Here is a 22,136-nt window from a genome sequence, read left to right as displayed (position 1 = left end):
CACGAGACTCAGAGGGCCTTAGACACGGGTTCACAGGTAGATGCCGTGTTTCTTGACTTCCGCAAGGCGTTTGACACCGTTCCCCACAGTCGTTTAATGAACAAAGTAAGAGCATCCGGACTATCAGATCAATTGTGTGATTGGATTGAGGAGTTCCTAGATAACAGAACGCAGCATGTCATTCTCAATGGAGAAAAGTCTTCCGAAGTAAGAGTGATTTCAGGTGTGCCGCAGGGGAGTGTCATAGGACCATTGCTATTCACAATATACATGAATGACCTGGTGGATGACATCCGAAGTTCACTGAGGCTTTTTGCAGATGATGCTGTGGTGTATCGAGAGGTTGCAACAATGGAAAATTGTGCTGAAATGCAGGAGGATCTGCAGCGAATTGACGCATGGTGCACGAAATGGCAATTGAATCTCAATGTAGACAAGTGTAATGTGATGCGAATACATAGAAAGATAGATCCCTTATCATTTAGCTATAAAATAGCAGGTCAGCAACTGGAAGCAGTTAATTCCATAAATTATCTGGGAGTACGCATTAGGAGTGATTTAAAATGGAATGATCATATAAAGTTGATCGTCGGTAAAGCAGATGCCAGACTGAGATTCATTGGAAGAATCCTAAGGAAATGCAATCCGACAACAAAGGAAGTAGGTTACAGTACGCTTGTTCGCCCAATGCTTGAATACTGCTCAGCAGTGTGGGATCCGCACCAGGTAGGGTTGATAGAAGAGATAGAGAAGATCCAACGGAGAGCAGCGCGCTTCGTTACAGGATCATTTAGTAATTGCGAAAGCGTTACGGAGATGATAGATAAACTCCAGTGGAAGACTCCGCAGGAGAGACGCTCAGTAGCTCGGTACGGGCTTTTGTTAAAGTTTCGAGAACATACCTTCACCGAAGAGTCAAGCAGTATATTGCTCCCTCCTACGTATATCTCGCGAAGAGACCATGAGGATAAAATCAGAGAGATTAGAGCCCACACAGAAGCATACCGACAGTCCTTCTTTCCACGTACAATATGAGACTGGAATAGAAGGGAGAACCGATAGAGGTACTCAGGGTACCCTCCGCCACACACCGTCAGGTGGCTTGCGGAGTATGGATGTAGATGTAGATGTAGTGAACTAAATTCCAGTATGTATCAGCCTGGCACAAAACTTTTGTTTCGGTAAGCAACATTTTGTATTTGTTTGTAAGGCTGTGCTCAGCAACTGCCGATTTTTCCAGTTCTCGATTTTTAATACATCTCGGTTTTAATATGCCGTTGATAATCTGCACAACGGTCGGATATGTTACTTATGGATTGACCGATCTAATCGCTTCCACACTCACAAGGGATGTTGTAAACCCCAGGGATCCTGAGACCGAGGCTGTCCTTTAACAGGGCGTAGCATCTCTTTTATCTTCTTAGGAGGTCAGAAAACAGGTCTTATATCTCGTCTTCCCAGGACTTTGCCTATATTGCTGGATGTAGCGTCACAGGAAGGAAGTGATACAGTCGGCGGCTCATCATGTAAATGTTCTACATTTTCATGTTTTCTTTTCTTGGAGAATGCTGAATTTACATCACATGAACCATAGCCGTTCAATCGGAACACGCACTTCAGATGATTCATTTCGGAGTCCAAGTGGTCCTCGTCAGAAACGTTTTTGGTCTCTGTACCAACGTATTTAAAACTGCTGCACTGGATGATGAAAACTGTGGGTGCTACTATATAAATCAGTATTCTTCGATTTGCATTAAACTGAGTCGCCGAGGCGTCCATCCGATTTTCGTTGCACCAAAACATATAAAAATTGCAACCTTCTTGCTTTCTCTGTCTCGACACTGAGCTGGATGTTTGGATACATGCTGTTAATATGTTCAGGGAAGAGCTTATACACGGTGTGGCAAGACCATAAAAGTATCGACACCATAGCGATAGGAGCCAACTTGAACGCACGTTCCTCAAAATAGGCAGTAGAAGTAACAACGCATCAGAAGACAGCGAACATAATCTAATAGGTGCATGGAAGCGAGCTCTTGATGCAGAGAAGAGGAAGAGATATTCGTCGCAATGTTTATTCTACTACGGAAGCTATGGCGCTACCAGCGCAGACGTTGATGCCATCTGGACAGCAATACGTAACTGCCGAACAATCACAAGCCGCCTATGGACGACGCACTGAGGTAGCAAAAATCATGGCATATCGACATACACATATACGGATGGCCGTATTATCACGTTGTAAGGTGGCTATAATTTCCCATCTTACAAGCACCAATCCATATACTCTACCGTGATCTACAACACATTAGGTATTATTTGATGGGTAGTACATCATAATATGAATATATAAAGGAGACTGACATTGTCACGTACACCTTGTAAATAATAGCAAACGCTTATTGCATGAAAGGTGACGGAGTGTCTTTATTATCATACTAGTAGAGGTTGGAACGACAGTGGAAAAGAAACGGCAGGCAGAACTCAAGCCCTGGGTGGAAGGCCCACACAGGTGTGTTGGTCCTGCTTAAACACAGGAAGTAGCAAGACGGACGTTGGGACACCTGAGCGCTGGGGCACAATAGAGTCGGAACCGGCTGGTTTGTAGCCGGACGGGAAGGATTATACTTCGGAAACTACGAAAATCTTGGACACAGCTGAGAGGAAGAGGAAGCGCCACCTCGGAAACACGCAGGCTGAGTTATTACCAAACGATTTTTACTCAGAAGCGTACCATTGTACGACTAAAGGTTTTTCCTCGCAAACTTTCCGCGCTGGGCGACAAAAGACTAAAATATGGTTGGTCGACATTCGGAAGGATCTGTAGAGAGGGAGAATATTCCGTGGTTTTGGGAACTTGATTCGTTTTCGGAATTACGAAGGTGGGTAGCCGAACCTTGCTGGGAGGCCAGCGGTGGAAAGACGAGGTCTTCCATTGTGAGCGTCTGTGGTCGACGGTCGCTCGATATCAGCTTTGTTGGTACAGACGGACTTGCTGTCCTTGCTCTCAGGAGAGTTTATAGTTACAACAGTTAGACACTGTACTATTGTGAACCTATACGATTCTGGACTTCACCTCCGGGTTGGAAGTCGTCGTTGAGTACACAGCATTCAGTAATTGAGAGCACTTCCTCTGCCTACACTTACGTTGAGACGTTATCTGAAGTCCGTCCTTGTGTCTGGGAGTTCGCGTTTCTCGTCTGTAGAACACAGAGAGGAGAACACAGTATTAGAGTATATTAGTCAGAGGGCCGCCTTCTGCCGTCCTAGTGTTTGCAGGAGTTTATTTGTGGCTGGAGCTCTTCCATCGTCCCAGATGAGTAAGAGAACCATCACTTGGACGCACCGGACGCAGTACTTACGGTGATATCCCAAATTGCTTCGGCTTATTGGGGCTATAAAGCTAAACAGCTGTGATCACGTTACTTTATTTCCGCTCAGGTTCCACACCCCGTCGATCATCTTTGAAAGTAGTGTCTTTTAGTGTCTGGTACGAAGATGATGTCAGTCATTTCGCTTTATTGATATTAGATCGCGCAGTCATAATAAGGGGCAGAGTTGGGCAATTGATTAGTAATTTTGCTTAAGAAATGTAAACTTTACAATATAAAGTTTTTTTTTCAATCGACTATAAATATATAAGCAGGAAGAAGTTTGTCATTTAGTAGCATTAGTTGCTTTCATCATTCATTGATGTTTAGATTGTAATTTATAGAATTAAGAGATCCTAGGATCTCCTCCAGGGGGTAGTCAGACAGGACCAAATCTTCATTTTTGCATTCAGTATTTTCCGTTGCGCACATTCATTTTACAACCACCTGGAGTAGCATCTTGGAATGTACGCAAGGCGTAGAAGGGCAGTGCAGCGGAGGTGCGGTCATTTATACTCTGGTGATATCTGTGAAAAGGTTTCCGACGTGATTACTGCCGCACGACGGCAATTAACACTCTTTGAACGCGGAATGGTTGTTGGAGCGTGGGACGTTCCATTTCGGAAATCGTTTGGGAAATCCAATATTTCGAGATTCAAAGTATCAAGAGTGTGTCGAGATTACCACATTTCAGGCATTACCTCTCACCACCGACAACACAGTGGCCGAGGCCCTTTACTTAACAACAGAGAGCAGCGGCGTTTTCAGTGGTAACAGACGAGTAACATTGCGTGAAGCAACCAGAGAAACATATCCATTATGACAGCGCGGGCGTCGCGAAATTTGACGTTAATGGGCTACGGCAGCAGACAACCGACGCCACTGCCTTTGCTAACAGCACAACATCACCTGCAGAGCCTCCCTTGGTCTCGTGGCCATGTAAGTTGGACGACACACGACTGGAAAACCGTGGTCTGATCAAATGAGTTTCGATTTCAGTTGGCAAGAGCGGATGGTAGGGCTTCAAATGTGGCGCAGATTCACCGAAGCTATGGACACAGGTTGTCAAGAAGGCACAATATAAGCTGGTGGCTTCTCAGTATTAGTGTGGGCTCTGTTTACATGGATTGGAGTGGGTCCTTCGGATGTCTGGGCACCGGGAAACTTCATGTTCTCAAACAACAATGGACTTTTAAGACGACAATGAGCCCTGTCACTGGGTCATAATTGTTCGCGACTACCTTGAAGAACATTCTGGACAATTCGAGCGAATAATTTGGCCAACTAGATTGTCCGACGTGAATTTCATCGAACATTTATGGGACACAATCGAAAGGTTAGTTCGTACACATAATCCTGCACCGGCAACACTTTTGCAATTACGGACAGCTATAGAGGCAGCATGGCTCAGTATATCTGCAAGGAACTTCGAACGACTTGAATCCATTTCAACTCGAGATGCTGCAAAAAAAAAAAAAAAAAAAAAAAAAAAAAAAAAAAAAAAAAGGTTCAAATGGCGCTAAGCACTAAGGGACTTAATATCTGAGGTCATCAGTCGCCTAGACTTAGAACTACTTAAACCTAACTAACCTAAGGACGTCACACACGTCCATGCCCGAGGCAGGACTCGAACCTGCGACCGTAGCAGCAGCGCGGTTCCGAACGGAAGCGCCTAGAGCAACTCGGCCACAGCGGCCTGCCCGAGTCGCTCCACTGCGGCAGGCAAAAGGAAGTCCGACATGATATTACTAGGTATCCCATGACTTTTGTCACCTTATTGTATGAGGCAACCACAGCAGCAGTTTAGGCAATCAGTTGCTCCTGACGAACACGACGGAGGTAATGGCCGAAAGGTTGAGGTTTTACCCTGAACTGACGCAGCAAGAAGTCCGAGAATGTTTTATACAACAGTGTCGTCGCGAAAGACATCGTTCTCATATAGGAAGGAGCGTAACTACAGCTTGGCCTCTTGCATTTGCGCCACCAGCCAGCCGCGTCCCTGTCAAAGAATTTCTATTTTCAGCTCGCCTCAGACCCCATATAAAGGCCGCAACTTTTCTCTTTTTGTCAGAGCGATTTCCCGTGGAGTACCGCAGCGACAACACCTTACAGTGCCTTAGAGTGGGAGATAACGTGTCTTCCGTGATTGATGCTTCCCACTACACCAGAGGCTCACCAGCCGTTGCATGGCTCAGGACTGAAGTGAGGAACTAACTTTACATTAACAGTTAAAAATTTATTCCTTTATTGAATGAAATTTCTCATGATGACAATTGAGAAGGAGCGATCTGTTTTACTTGGGAAAAAACTTTCTATAGCCAAGACTGCACAAATAGTTATTTATTTTCGACAACCGGTTTCGACAGGCTTTGCTGACATCTTCTGGTCTTCAGAAATTATTGTTACAAAGATCGTTCATTGCGAGCTGGAACCTCATGCCAAGTTGTCATGTTAGGAATAAAATGTAGCACATTATGCAAACGTTCGTCGGAAATAAAACGTTTGCAATCAAAAAGCTCCTTGTGCACATGACCTATGTCCGTATATGTAGCGTTCGCATATGATTTTTAAGTCTTAAAAAACACAATATACAGTAAAATGTAGAATAGTACATCTGATTACGTTAGCTTAATATGTTTCATTCATTGACGCATCATCTTACGCGGCGTATGTGGTACAACTCTTATCCTGAGTAATAAGAACTGCTCATATTCTGCCTGTACCATAAAACGTAAATACATCACAACTGGAAGCTGGGATAAGGGACTTCTTCCTTATTGACATTCTCTATTTGTTTTTGTTATAGATTAAGGCTTTGATCACTCCCATATTATTAGAGGGGTGTATAATTAACTAATAACCAGGAACAGATGTTTATTTTAATGAAGCCACCCAGCTACCAATTGCTACGAACCGTTTCAATAGATATAAACAAGTCACTTTTCCAATCTAGTGGATATATAATCAATATTACTTGTATATGTTGCAGAAAGCTAATGTGTTTATTACAGGCAGCAGTTCGTATGCGATTTTCATGACTGCATTTGTGTTTATTCCACATAACCTGCTGCAACATTTTTATTCTAATTAAATTAGTGGTCGAAGGGTACTTTTTCCATTACGCCATTTAGTACCTTTGATACGAATATTTTGGTATTTCTTAGATTCTTCTTACATTATTGATTTTTTGTGCCGATACCGACATCAGAGATAGTGACAAAAGGTATCAATACATAGCTCTCATCATTAATATCGAAAAGTCCCTTCTTCTGTTGTCTAGGAGACGAGCAGTAAAGGTGTGAAGAAGCAAATTTGAATAATTCAAAGGGAAGTTTTAGTTCAGTGAACACACTTGCAAGCAATTTGATTTATTTCATGAACTGATATACATCTTGCGTTGATTCTGAAGCGTGTTGTCGACAGGCATCTAGATATTCAGGATCCATTAATCATGAATCTTGCCGAGGTCGGGTGCTGGCGTGCATCAGCGATATAAAGAGCCGTACCGTAGGTGCAACCAAAACAGAGGGGTGTATCGAGACGCCAGACAAATATGTTATTACTGAGGACGGGCAACTGTCTCTTCAGTTGTCGCAGCCACAACGGTCTAGATAATGGCTTTGCGAGATTAGGCAACATGGCCTTGTTGCTGAAAACAAGGAGAAACTATAACCTTTATTTTTTTCACGTGGTTTCTTGATGTGATTAGAAAATTAGAAATACGGTTTCACACAGAAAATTTTTCTGAAAATATGTTGAATGAATAAGCAGAGTTCAATAGCCACAGTTTTTTCACCAACTTTTAAGCTTTCGTTATTCCTAAAGAAACGATTACTGAATAACTGCAACCATTTTAGCACAAGGTCACATCCGATCTCGGCAAAAATAGTTGTTCTGCAAATGACAGCTGTGTATAAATAATAATGTAACGTCTTTCTATTATGTTAGACGTAACACCACTTGTGTATGTGTAGATAAGCGACATCTTTATATTTGGATATTCTTTGACTTGTTTGAAGTTTGCTTACTAAGGTGCTCTGAGATGAAAGGTGTGTATATACATGTAAATATATCTACTCATACAGTAATTACAATCTACGAAACCACTTCTGGAAACAGAAAGTAATTTTTCGGTTTTGTATTAATTTCGTACTGGTAGTAATCACACTGTGAGACGTTCTAATATACATATGTTCTCTCATCAGGTCCAATAGTAACCTAAATTTGAAAAATGATTTTGATTGATGAAGCACCTGAACCAAAACCCACAGCGCTCGAAATACTTCGTGTACTGAAATAAAAATCCCGATTTGTGACTGAAGGCTGCTTTCTTCCATTTTAATAATTCATGTTGTTGTTGTTGTGGCACTGGTTTGATGCAGCTCTCCATGCTACTCTATCCTCTGCAAGCTTCTTCATCTCCCAGTACTTACTGCAACCTACATCCTTCTGAATCTGCTTAGTGTATTTATCTCTTGGTCTCCCTCTACGATTTTTACCCTCCACGCTGCCCTCCAGTACTAAATTGGTGATCCCTCGATGTCCCAGAACATGTCCTACCAACCGATCCCTTCTTCTAATCAAGCTGTGCCACAAGCTCCTCTTCTCCCCAATTCTATTCAATACCTTCTCTTTGGTTACGTGATCTACCTATCTAATCTTCAGTATTCTTCTGTAGCACCACATTTCAAAAGCTTCTATTCTCTTTTTGTCTAAACTATTTATCGTCTACGTTTCACTTCCATACATGGCTACACTCCATAAAAATACTTTCAGAAACGACTTCCTGACATTTAAATCTATACTCGATGTTAACAAATTTCTCTTCTTCAGAAACGCTTTTCTTGCCATTGCGTCTACATTTTATATCCTCTCTACTTCGACCATCATCAGTTATTTTGCTCCCCAAGTAGCAAAACTCCTTTACTACTTTAAGTGTCTCATTTCCTAACCTAATTCCCTCAGCATCATCCGATTTAATTCGACTACATTCAATTATCCTCGTTATGCTTTTGTTGATGTTCATCTTACATCCTCCTTTCAAGACACTGTCCATTTCGTTCAGCTGCTCTTCCAAGTCCTTTCCTGTTTCTAACAGAATTACAATGTCATCAGCGAACCTAAACGTTTTTTTTTTCTTCTCCATGGATTTTAATACCTACTCCGCACTTTTCTTTTGTTTCCTTTATTGCTTGCTCAATATACAGATTGATTAACATCGGGTATAGACTACAACCCTGTCTCACTCCCTTCCCAACCACTGCTTCCCTTTCATACCCTTCGACTCTAATAACTGCCATCTGGTTTCTGTACAAATTGTAAATAGCCCTTCGCTCTCTGTATTTTACCCCTGCCCCCTACAGAATTTGAAAGAGAGTATTCCAATCAACATTGTCAAAAGCTTTCTCTAAATCTACAAATCCTAGAAATGTAGGTCTGCCTTTCCTGAATCTTTTTTCTAAGATAAGTTGTAGGGTCAGTATTGCCTCACGTGTTCCAACAGTTCTACGGAATCCAAACTGATATTCCCCGAGATCGGCTTCTATCAGTTTTTCCATTCGCCTGTAAAGAATTCGCGTTAGTATTTTGCAGCTCTGCCTTATTAAACTGATAGTTCGGTAATTTTCACATCTCTCAACACCTGCTTTCTTTGGGATTGGAAGTATTATAGTCTTCTTGAAGTCTGAGGGTATTTCGCCTGTCTCATAAATCTTGCACACCAGATTGTAGAGTTTTGTCAGGACTTGCTCTCCCAAGGCTGTCAGTAGTTCTAATGGAACGTTGTATACTCCGGGGGCCTTGTTTCGACTCAGGTCCTTCAGTGCTCTGTCAAACTCTTCACGCAGTATTGCATCTCCCATTTCGTCTTCATCTACATTCTCTTACATTTCCAGAATATTGTCCTCAAGTACGTCACCCTTGTATAGACCCTCTATATACTCCTTCCACCTTTCTGTTTTCCCTTCTTTGCTTAGAACTGGGTTTCCATCAAAGCTCTTGATATTCATGCAAGTGGTTCTCCTTTCTCCAAAGGTCTCTTTAATTTTCCTGTAGGCAGTATCTATCTTACCCCTAGTGAGATAAGCCTCTACATCCTTAAATTTGTCTTCTAGGCATCCCTGCTTAGCCATTTTGCACTTCCTGTCGATATCATTTTTGAGACGTTTGTATTCCTTTTTGCCAGCTTCATTTACTGCATTTTTATATTTTCTCCTTTCATCAGTTAAATTCAATATTTCTTCTGTTACCCAAGGGTTTCCACTAGCCCTCCTCTTTTTACGTATTTGATCCTCTGCTGCCTTCACTATTTAATCCCTAAAAGCTACCCATTCGTCTTCTACTGTATTTCTTTCCCCCCCTTCCTGTCAATTGTTCCCTTATGCTCTCCCTGAAACTCTGTACAACCTCTGGTTTAGTCAGTTTATCCAGGTCCCATCTCCTTAATTTCCCACCTTTTTGCAGTTTCTTCAGTTTTAATCTACAGTTCATGACCAATAATACAGAGTCCACATCTGCCCCTGGAAATGTCTTACACTTTAAAAGCTGGTTCTTAAATCTCTGTCCTACCATTATAAATCTACCTGATACCTTTTAGTATCTCCAGGATTCTTCCATGTATACCACCTTCTTTTATGATTCTTGAACCAAGTGTTAGCTATGATTAAGTTATGCTCTGCGTAAAATTCTACCAGGCGGCTTCCTGTTTCATTTCTTAGCCCCAATCCATGTTGACCTACTATGTTTCCTTCTCTCCCTTTTCCTACTCTTGCATTCCAGTCACCCATGACTATTAAATTTTCATTTCCCTTCACTACCTGAATAATTTCTTTTATGTCATCATACATTTCATCAATTTCTTCGTCATCTGCAGAGCTAGTTGGCATATAAACTTGTACTACGGAAGTAGGCGTGGGCTTCGTGTCTATCTTGGCCGCAATAATACGTTCACTGTTTTTTTAGTAGCTTACCCGTACTCCTATTTTTTTATTCATCATTAAACCTACTCCTGCATTACCCCTATTTGATTTTGTATTTATAACCCTGCTTTCTTTGGGATTGGAAGTATTATAGTCTTCTTGAAGTCTGAGGGTATTTCGCCTGTCTCATAAATCTTGCACACCAGATGGTAGAGTTTTGTCAGGACTTGCTCTCCCAAGGCTGTCAGTAGTTCTAATGGAACGTTGTATACTCCGGGGGCCTTGTTTCGACTCAGGTCCTTCAGTGCTCTGTCAAACTCTTCACGCAGTATTGCATCTCCCATTTCGTCTTCATCTACATTCTCTTACATTTCCAGAATATTGTCCTCAAGTACGTCACCCTTGTATAGACCCTCTATATACTCCTTCCACCTTTCTGTTTTCCCTTCTTTGCTTAGAACTGGGTTTCCATCAAAGCTCTTGATATTCATGCAAGTGGTTCTCCTTTCTCCAAAGGTCTCTTTAATTTTCCTGTAGGCAGTATCTATCTTACCCCTAGTGAGATAAGCCTCTACATCCTTAAATTTGTCTTCTAGGCATCCCTGCTTAGCCATTTTGCACTTCCTGTCGATATCATTTTTGAGACGTTTGTATTCCTTTTTGCCAGCTTCATTTACTGCATTTTTATATTTTCTCCTTTCATCAGTTAAATTCAATATTTCTTCTGTTACCCAAGGGTTTCCACTAGCCCTCCTCTTTTTACGTATTTGATCCTCTGCTGCCTTCACTATTTAATCCCTAAAAGCTACCCATTCGTCTTCTACTGTATTTCTTTCCCCCCCTTCCTGTCAATTGTTCCCTTATGCTCTCCCTGAAACTCTGTACAACCTCTGGTTTAGTCAGTTTATCCAGGTCCCATCTCCTTAATTTCCCACCTTTTTGCAGTTTCTTCAGTTTTAATCTACAGTTCATGACCAATAATACAGAGTCCACATCTGCCCCTGGAAATGTCTTACACTTTAAAAGCTGGTTCTTAAATCTCTGTCCTACCATTATAAATCTACCTGATACCTTTTAGTATCTCCAGGATTCTTCCATGTATACCACCTTCTTTTATGATTCTTGAACCAAGTGTTAGCTATGATTAAGTTATGCTCTGCGTAAAATTCTACCAGGCGGCTTCCTGTTTCATTTCTTAGCCCCAATCCATGTTGACCTACTATGTTTCCTTCTCTCCCTTTTCCTACTCTTGCATTCCAGTCACCCATGACTATTAAATTTTCATTTCCCTTCACTACCTGAATAATTTCTTTTATGTCATCATACATTTCATCAATTTCTTCGTCATCTGCAGAGCTAGTTGGCATATAAACTTGTACTACGGAAGTAGGCGTGGGCTTCGTGTCTATCTTGGCCGCAATAATACGTTCACTGTTTTTTTAGTAGCTTACCCGTACTCCTATTTTTTTATTCATCATTAAACCTACTCCTGCATTACCCCTATTTGATTTTGTATTTATAACCCTGTATTCACCTGACCAAAAGTCTTGTTCCTCCTGCCACCGAACTTCACTAATTCCCACTATATCTTACTTTAACCTATCCATTTCCCTTTTTAAATTTTCTAACCTACCTGCCAGATTAAGGGATCTGACATTCCACGTTCCGATACGTAGAACGCCAGTTTTCTTTCTCCTGATAACGACGTCCTCTTGAGTAGCCCCCGCCCGGAGATCCGAATGGGGGACTATTTTACCTCCTGAATATTTTACCCAAGAGGACGCCATCATTTAATCATACAGTAAAGCTGCATGCCCTTGGAAAAAATTACGGCCGTAGTTTCCCCTTGCTTTCAGCCGTTCGCAGTACCAGAACAGCAAGGCCATTTTGGTTAGTGTTACAAGGCCAGATCAGTCAATCATCCAGACTGTTGCCTCAGCAACTACTGAAAAGGCTGCTGCCCCTCTTCAGGAACCACACGTTTGTCTGGCCGCTCATCAGATACCCCTCCGTTGTGGTTGCACCTACGGTACGGCTACCTGTATCGTTGAGGCATGCAAGCCTCCCCACTAACGGCAAGGTCCATGGTTTATAGGGGAGGGGGGGGGGGGGGATTGATAGGGTCTTTAAAAGAGATTATAAGGTGAACATCATCAACAGTAAGACAAGGGTAATGGACTATGGTCAAAATAACTCATCCAGTGCTGCAGGAACTAGATTAGAAAACAAGAGACTATGTTGTGACAGTTACTCAGAGATGAAGATCCCTGAACAGGACAGACTAGTGTGAAGAGCGGCATCAAACCAGTCGCCCGTCTGAAGAACAGAACAGCGTTTAGTCATATATTTGGATGAAAGCTGGACACATCCAAACAATGTGGTACTTGTAGTACAATTGCCACAGATACTACTACGACGCCGCGCCAACACAAGGTTGGCAGACCGTCGTCTGCCGAGAACAGCGCACTCTAGCGGGCTGTGCAGCTCGACGGAACTGGAGTGTGCCTCGTTCACTTCTTAGCTAGATTTCAATTTAGGCTGACACACTTTCATAATCAGCCCTCTGCCAGTTCTGTAATGTTTGCATTGATTCTCAGAGGACGGCCCATCAGGCTTGGTCCCTGAGAATATGTTGTATTAGTTTACGAGATTGTCATTTCATAGCCGCAATTGCAGTCCTACAAACTACTGAAGATAAGTAATTTCATTGCACTATGTGTTTCTTGAATACTAAGCCTTTTCTCGAAGAGTGTGCCGTACCGCATATTATTGCAACCTGGACTCCTTCAGCTTCTCTCAACTCGGCCTCCTACTCATTTGCATTTAGTAACGAGCTGTAAACACCCATGCATTTTGTGCCCCTAAACAGTGAGTCACAATAGTACTTGCAGCAAAGAACATAGTTATATTGTCAAAGTAATTACTAGTGTGGGATTATGGGCCCGCCCTGCTAGTTGCGTGGTCTAACGCAATGATTTCCGGGTGGGAAGGCGTACCGGTCCCCAGCACGTATCCACCCGGCGAGTTAGTGTTGAGGTCCTGTGTGCCACCAGACTGTGGGTGGTTTTTAAGGCGCTTTTCCATCTAGCTCGGTGAATGCGGGCTGGTTCCCCTTATTCCGCCTCGGCTATTGCTGCGCAAACGCTGTCTCCGCATACTTGTTCACCATAATTACTCTACCACGCAAACATTTGGGGTTACACACATTTGGTGTGAGACGTTTCCAGGGGAGGTCTACTGGGGGCCGAACCGCACAATAACACTGGATTAGGTGTGGGGCGGAGGTGTGTTGAGTGGACTGCTGTAGCCTGTTGTGTGATTGTGAACCACTGAGGGTTACAGAAGGGACGAAGCCTCTCCGTCGTTTCTAGGTCCCCAGTTCAATACAATACAATGGGATTGTGGAATACCGTTTCTCTCCTTCTCCTCCTTCTCTCTCTCTCTCTCTCTCTCTCTCTCTCTCTCTCTCTCTCTCTCTCTCTTCCCCTGTCTCAGGTGCAGCCATACTACAGTAGATGACCGTAATAAATGTATATTAGGCATTGGGGGCAGTGTTTATTGTCGTGAACACTGCTACATGTTTAGAACCATTCCTAAAAAGCTCCTGATCCTAATCATGTTGGAAAATATCAGGTTGTAGCCAGCCTCGTGTTTCATTTTTTTCTTCTTCTACTTCTACTTCTACAACAACAACAACAACAACTACTACTACTACTACTACTACTAACACTACTACGTGATCAGGCCCAGTGGACCGCACGCATCTACAAGTTTCCTCCTCCACTGTATTCTGCCCATTGCTGCTATCCGCCATTCGTCCATATCTATTGACACTTGGTTTAAATCTTCATGGAGTCCATCCCTCCAACGCTTCTTGGGTCTCCCTGGTGGTCTCTTTCCTGTAAGTGTGAAATCCAAGAGCTTCCGAGGCCATATGTGATCCTCCATCCGATCCACATGGCCGGCCCACTGCATTCGTTTGGCTTTGACAGTTCCTGCTATGTTGGGCTGCTGGTATAGTTCCTCAAGCTCTTGGTTGTATCTGATCCTCCATTCCCCTGTATCTGCATCCAGAACCGGACCGAAGATCTTCCGAAGCACTTTTCTCTCAAAAACAAGGAGCTTATGGAAGTCCTGTGTCCGGATACTCCATGTCTCACAGCCATATAGAACAACAGGCTGGATCAGGGTTTTGTACAGTCGAATCTTGAACTGTCTGGAGAGAGATTTGGACCGAAGCAGTTGTGGTAGGCTGTGGTAATATCGGTGTCCTGCTTGTATTCTGGCATTGATCTCTGCTTCACATGACGAGTTCTCAGGGAAAAGTGCCCCTAGGTATTTGAATTCTTGCGTTCTCCTGTAGGAATGGTCCCCAACCTGCAGTGATTGTAGATGATCAGCAGTCTGACAATGACCACGCGTCATAACGAGGTACTCTGTCTTGGCTTCCTTTATGTTTAGCCCAAATTTGCTGGCAGCCTCCTTTAGTGCTTTGGTCATTTGCTGCAACTCCTCTTCCGACCTAGAGAGTAAACAGATGTCGTCTGCATAGGCTAAGTATGCCAGTGTCTTTCCTTCGATTTCAATCCCTTCGTTCTCTTGGAAGGTCTCGCGTACGATCTTCTCGAGGGGCAAAGTTGAACAGGATAGGGGACAACCCAACTCCTTGCCTGAGTCCTGTCACAATTTCAAACTCCTCAGCTACGCGATTTCCCATCTTCACCTTTGCACGTGTTTCGTTCAGATAGATCTTTATCAGATTGATGAGTTTCTCTGCTATGCCAGACTTCCTTAAACAGTTGAGCAGGCTCTTGGGATGTATGTAATCATAGGCCTTCTTAAAATCAACGAATAAAATATGCAAATATTTACCATATTCACCCTGTTTCTCAGTGAGCTGCCGGAGACTGAAGATGTGATCTACTGTTGACCGTCCTGGCCGGAAACCTCCCTGGTACTCCCCAATCACCGATTCTGCCACTGGCTGAATTCTATGTATGAGGCAATTGGACAGGATCTTATAGCAGACGTTAAGCAGGGCGATTCCTCGATATTTGTCACATTTCAGTTTGTCGCCCTTATTATGTATTGGACAAATCAGAGCTGTTTTCCATTCTCCTTTCTTTTCTTCGGCACACTTAATTCCTCGCCATGATAGGTCTAATTAATCGATAAATTCCGATGTAAAGCGGTATTATCTGTGTGAGTGAGTGGTGGTAGTAGGGGATTTTCTTTAATTTCTATTATTTCTAAAGTTCATGTTGAATTCATTCTTCCGTAGTTAGCGGGGAGTGAAGGCATGGACGGTACAGTTTCCACTCGCCTCGGCCAGCCCTCAGCTAGCGAGGCGAGGCAAGTGATCCGATACGCAGCGCAGGGGCACACACACAGGCCACCGGAGCCATTGTGAACAGCCGCCCGCTGTCGCATTCACTGCATTGACAACATTAGCAATGCTCGAGGAAGAAAGCGGTTACATGCCGAGTTCAGTGAACTCGCCCAGGCCTCACCGTAGAGGCGAATGTGAATACGGAGTTTCCTCCGAAGGAACAGACCATTCACGCAAGTGGCGTGTCACATTCGGTAGCATCGCACTTTCGTGAAGCAGCTAAGGGGTGCATCCACAGACGAGTGTTTTGTTCCGTGCTGCGAGCCTAAACATTGAGAAGAAAAGGTTACAGAAAGTTTTGGCGGAACGCACTTTGATAGGTCGGAACTCGCATTCTTTGGGAGCTGCGATTTGTCACAGGGCGGCACTGCCAAACGTTGGAACGAGGAGGTCAAAGTTCGCAATCTTTCGAGAAGCAACGCCGAACTTTCCAGAACAAAAATATTGGGAGTTTCGGATTGGAGAAATAAGGTACACGATCTCAGATTGGCTACAAGACAGTTTTGGTGGGCTCACACCGAGAAGGAACAGGAGAGCAAAGCATCAGACATTTCTTCTCCAGGGGCCATAGAGAAGACACTTCATTTTCATCGTCACACGGAAGAGAGAACGGACTTCTTCGCAGCTAATTGTAGAGGGAGGAACGGATGTGGAGGGGAGCAGTCGACTAACGAGCAAATAAACTGCGCCAGGCTAGCGTCCCCCTCCACCTGTGGCGTCGCCGTGCCTTGCCACCCGCAATTTATGTGAGTTTCGCAGTTAAACGGGTGCGAACTCGTACAGCTTGATAGGTGCGTGGTTTCAAATTGATTAATCACTAACTGCTTGGTGACCACTCAGCCATGATTACGCTTTTCACCAACCTTCCAATGCAGTCATCATCACCAATTCAGTTTCGCGATTAGTAGTCAGTTAATACGATTTCTTGTCCATTTGGTCTATACTATCAGAACTTTTCTGGTACTTTTACTTTCCTTCTGAAGATCCACAATTATCACATGTTCACATGCAGTCATTCTGTGCCGGCCGCTGTGGCCGAGCGGTTCTAGGCGCTTCAATCTAGAACCGCGCTGCTGCTACGGTCGCACTTTCTAAACCTGCCTCGGGCATGGATGTGTGAGATGTCCATAGGTTAGTTAGGTTTAGGTAGTTCTCAGTCTTGGGGACTCATGACTTCAGACGTTAAGTCACATAGTGATCAGAGCCATTTGAACCATTTGAGCACTCATTCTTCTTTGATGAGTATTTGACCCGTGTTTGTTTAGAGCAATCATTGAAGCCATAACAATAAATATACTGTAAGTAATTTGAAACTCTTATTTCATTACATTAGCTGAGAGTGTCCGCCACTACTTAGCAATTACTAATGTTTAATCAGGGCACAGAACTACGACCCACGGGTTAGAACTAAAGGTTTACTTCCTTTTCCTTGAGCACAATTCCCTTACATAGACCTGCATGAGCGGTGATACGCAGTGCATCTCAGAGTCTAATCATATTGACTATAGCCAACCCCAGTAGCGCCTTGCAATAGGAGTATTTCCTTTTCATTAACGATTAAGGTAAAAGTGATTTGGATACAACAGATCATGTCTGACGGAAATATCTCGTATGTACACTGGGTGGCAGACTCTAAGGGTTACAGGAAAAAGCGAATTTGTGTTTAGTGTAGAGTGTGAGTGCGTCATTTATTCGGTAAAGAAAAGAGGCCTGCACACGAACCAGAGAACGAGAAGGACTCTACTCGGAGTACTTGTAGCAAGCAACGGAGATGAGTAGTACATGACACTAAAAGATCAATCAGCCTTTATAACAAGAATTTGTCTCTGATCTATCGCAATGTGATATGGTTGCAGCAGGATAACAAGGGAACCCTCCACTCATATAGCGTCAGAGATGTTAATACATACAGGTTCTTCAGGCATGTTTTCCGGCTCGACTCTGTAATAAGGATTTATTCGGTTTTACAGCAATTACCCTAGTTCCTGTGGAAATTTCACGGCAACGTAGTTTCGTTGTGCTGCTGTGCCACCGTATTCATTGAACCCATGCACAAGGTGCATATCAACCATCTCATCGGTAAACTTCTGCACGCTGCTGTGTATCACCGTTACCGTACAACTAACACTGCAGAAAAAAGAAGCCCGGAGCAGGACCGAGCAGTAATGAATGCACGATCGAGAGCGGAGAGTAAAGTGGTGCTGGTATTGTGAGAAGAATGTGCCGCGTGTGGATGGAACAATTTTGTTTCGAACCAAGAATCACAGCTTACGCTGTCTACACATACAAAAAATGTTCATATGTGTGTGAAATCTTATGGGACTTAACTGCTAAGGTCATCAGTCCCTAAGCTTACAAACTACTTAACCTAAAATATCCTAAGGACAAACACACACACCAATGCCCGAGGGAGGACTCGAACCTCCGTCGGGACCAGCCGCTCAGTCCGTGACTGCAGCGCCTGAGACCGCGCTGCCAATCCCGCGCGGCTCTACACTTACGGCGATGTGTATACAGGGTGGTCCACTGATAGTGACCGGATCAAATATCTCACGAAATAAGCATCAAACGAAATAAGCATCAAACGAAAACCTACAAAGAACGAAATTCGCCTAGCTCGAAGGGGGAAACCAGATGGCGCTGCGGTTGGCCCGCTAGATGGCGCTGTCATAGGTCAAATGGATGTCAACTGCGTTTTTTTTAATGGAAATCCCAATTTTTATTACATATTCGTGTAGTACGTAAAGAAATATGAATGTTTTAGTTAGGCCACTTTTTTGGGTTTGTGATAGATGGCGCTATAATAGTCACAAACGTATAAGTGGACGGTATTTGCTTCGTGATACATTACCCGTGTTAAAATGGACCGTTTACCAACTGCGGAAAAGGTCGATATCGTTTTTATGTATGGCTATTGGGATCAAAATGCCCAAAGTGCGTGTGCTATGTATGCTGCTGGGTATCCTGGACGACACCATCCAAGTGTTCGGACCATTCGCCGGATAGTTACGTTATTTAAGGAAACAGGAAGAGTTCAGCCACATATGAAACGTCAACCACGACCTGCAATAAATGATGATCCCCAAGTAGGGGTTTTAGCTGCTGTCGCGGCTAGTCCGCACATCAGTGGAGACAAATTGCGCGAGAATCGGGAATCTCAAAAACGTCGGTGTTGAGAATGCTACATCAACATCGATTGCACCCGTACCGTATTTCTATGCACCAGGAATTGCATGGCGGCGACTTTGAACGACGTGTACAGTTCTGCCACTGGGCACAAGAGAAATTAAGAGACGATGACAGATTTTTTGCACGCGTCCTATTTAGTGACGAAGCGTCACTCACCAACAGCGGTAGCGTAAACCGGCATAATGTGCACTATTGGGCATCTATCACAAAGCGAAAAAAGTGGTCCATCTAAAACATCAATGTTTAGTTACGTACTACACGAATATACAGGGTGAGTCACCTAACGTTACAGCTGGATATATTTCGTAAACCACATCAAATACTGACGAACCGATTCCACAGACCAAATGTAAGGAGAGGGGCTAGAGTAATTGTTTAATACAAACCATACAAAAATGCATGGAAGTACGTTTTTTAACACAAACCTACGTTTTTTTAAATGGTACCACGTTAGTTTTGTTAGCACATCGGAACACATAAACAAATACGTAATCAGTGCCGTTTGTTGCATTGTAAAATGTTAATTACATCCGGAGATATTGTAACCTAAAGCTGACGCTTGAAACCTCCGACGTTCAGTTGCGTGTTGTAACAAACACGGGCCACGGTCGGCGAGCAGCATCTGCAGGGACATGTTTACGATGACGAGCGTGTTTACGAGTGTGGCTGTAGTGCACTGTTGTGGTTTGGTCTAGCTGCCGCAGTGTCCGCATGTAACGCTTGCTGCTATTGTTATTCTGCATTCGTCTCCGCAGGCAGACCAACTGTAGTACACCGTGTTACCAGACGTCTGTGATAGTGTAGTGTTGTAGGAACTGTGACCATGGTGTATTCGAACTCTGAAAAGGCGGAGATGATACTCATCTATGGCGAGTGTCGACGAAATGCAGCTGAAGCCTGCAGGGTGTATGCAGAACGGTACCCGGACAGAGAGCATCCAACGTGCCGCACATTACAAAACATCTATCGCCAACTGTATGCAACAGGTATGGTCGTAGCACGCAAACGGGTCCGTAACAGGCCCGTCACATGAGAAGCGGGTGCAGCTGGTGTGTTAGCTGCTGTTGCCATGAACCCACACATGAATACACGGGACACTGCGAGAGCCGGCGGACTGAGTCAAAGTAGTGTCATGTGCATACTGCATCGTCACCGCTTTCACCCGTTTCATGTGTCGCTACATCAGCAATTACATGGTGATGACTTTAATCATCGAGTGCAATTCTGTCAATGGGCATTAACAGAGAATGCGTTACAGCTCTACCTGTTTACCGATGAAGCGGGTTTCACAAACCACGGGGCAGTGAATCTACGGAACATGCATTACTGGTCCGTGGACAATCCTCGCTGGCTCAGACAGGTAGAGTGACAGCGACCGTGGACTGTAAAAGTATGGTGCGGAATCATTGGCGACCATCTCATTGGTCCTCACTTAATTGCAGGGTCCTAAACAGCTGCAACATACATCGTGTTTCTACAGAATGATCTGCCAACGTTGCTCGAAAATGTCCCACTGGAAACGCGTCGACGTATGTGGTATCAGCATGATGGTGCACCTGCACATTCCGCAATTAACACTAGGCTGACCCTTGACAGGATGTTCGACGGACGTTTCATAGGACGTGGAGGACGCATAAATTGGCCAGCCCGTTCTCCTGATCTTACACCTCTGGACTTCTTTCCGTGGGGTACGTTAGAGGAGAATGTGTACCGTGATGTGCCTACAACCGCAGAGGATATGAAACAACGTATTGTGGCAGCCTGCGGCGACATTGCACCAGAAGTACTGCGGCGTGTACGACATTCATTACGCCAGAGATTGCAATTGTGTGCAGCAAACGATGGCCACCACATTGAACATCTATTGGCCTGACATGTCGGGACACAGTCTATTCCACTCCGTAATAGAAAACGGAAACCACGTGTGTACGTGTACCTCACCCCTCATGGTAATGTACATGTGCGTCAGTGAAAAAGACCAAGAAAAAGGTGTTAGCATGTGGACGTAATGTGCTGTTCCAGTCTCTTCTGTACCTAAGGTCGATCACCGTTCCCTTTGGAGCCCTACGTAATTCGGTGCTCTCCGATACGCATGATCGAACAGCGGAGGAGTGGTACTCAAGCGCCAACTTTAGGTTACAATATCTTCGGATGTAATTAACATTTTACAATGCAACAAACGGCACTGATTACGTATTTGTTTATATGTTCAGATTTCCTAACAAAACTAACGGGGTTCCATTTAAAAAAAACGTAGGTTTGTGTTAAAAACCGTACTTCCGTGCATTTTTTTATGGTTTGTATTAACCAATTACACTAGCCCCTCTCCTCACGTTCGGTCTGTGGAATCGATTCGTCAGTATTTGATGTGGTTTACGAAATATATCCAGCAGTAATGTTAGGTGACTCATCCTGTATAATAAAAAATGGGGGTTCCTTTTAAAAAAAACGCAGTTGATATCCGTTTGACCTATGGCAGCGCCATCAAGCTATACAAGTTTCGTTCTTTGTAGTTTTTCGTAAGACGCATATTTCGTGAGATATCTGGCCCTGTCACGATCAATGGACCACCCTGTATAAACAGTCAGTTAATACAGATACAAAGATAAATGGAGCTTGGATCAAAAGAAATACAATTTCTGCGTGCCTAACCATCGGAAAGCAGGTGCCCCTTGCGCCAAAATACCCAGAAAATGTCCCTGGGCAAACTCTGAAATTTTATCGGAAGAATTGACGTTCACCCTGTAAGGCGGTTACTCTATTTAATAATTCAGCAACTAGTACATGTAGAGCCGCAAAGCCCCGATTTGCATTAAATGTATTCACAATTGTGAACATCAGGTGGACAATCATCAGCTGTAGAATGGAATAATGACGATGAAAATCTGTGCCGGACCGGGACTCGAACCCGGATTTCCTGCTTATTGAGAGCTGTCATCTTACCGTTTGGTTATCCGTGGACGACTCACTGCCGGACCCAAACAACCATATTTCGCGAATCGAACATGTACAACTTATACTCGTACATCCATTATGTATATTCCCATACAAGGGAGACATCTTTCTTGAAAGACGATTGCCCGGTGTCAGGGCTAAATACGATCTTACAGTGCCTGTGTTATTCAGAAATACTGTGCAAACATTTCCGAAGGATCTTAGCATCGTATGTTTAAATAACCACAGGCGCTTCAGTACCATATACAAGCCCCGATTTGGTGGAACTATGCCTTGTTATGATGAAATTCATGACAGATTGGCAACGTGCCGCGA

Source organism: Schistocerca gregaria, chromosome 3 (assembly GCF_023897955.1).
Source record: "Schistocerca gregaria isolate iqSchGreg1 chromosome 3, iqSchGreg1.2, whole genome shotgun sequence".
Lineage (NCBI taxonomy): Eukaryota > Metazoa > Arthropoda > Insecta > Orthoptera > Acrididae > Schistocerca > Schistocerca gregaria.
The sequence above is the reverse complement of the archived record's forward strand: the minus strand, read 5'-3'. Positions refer to the sequence as shown.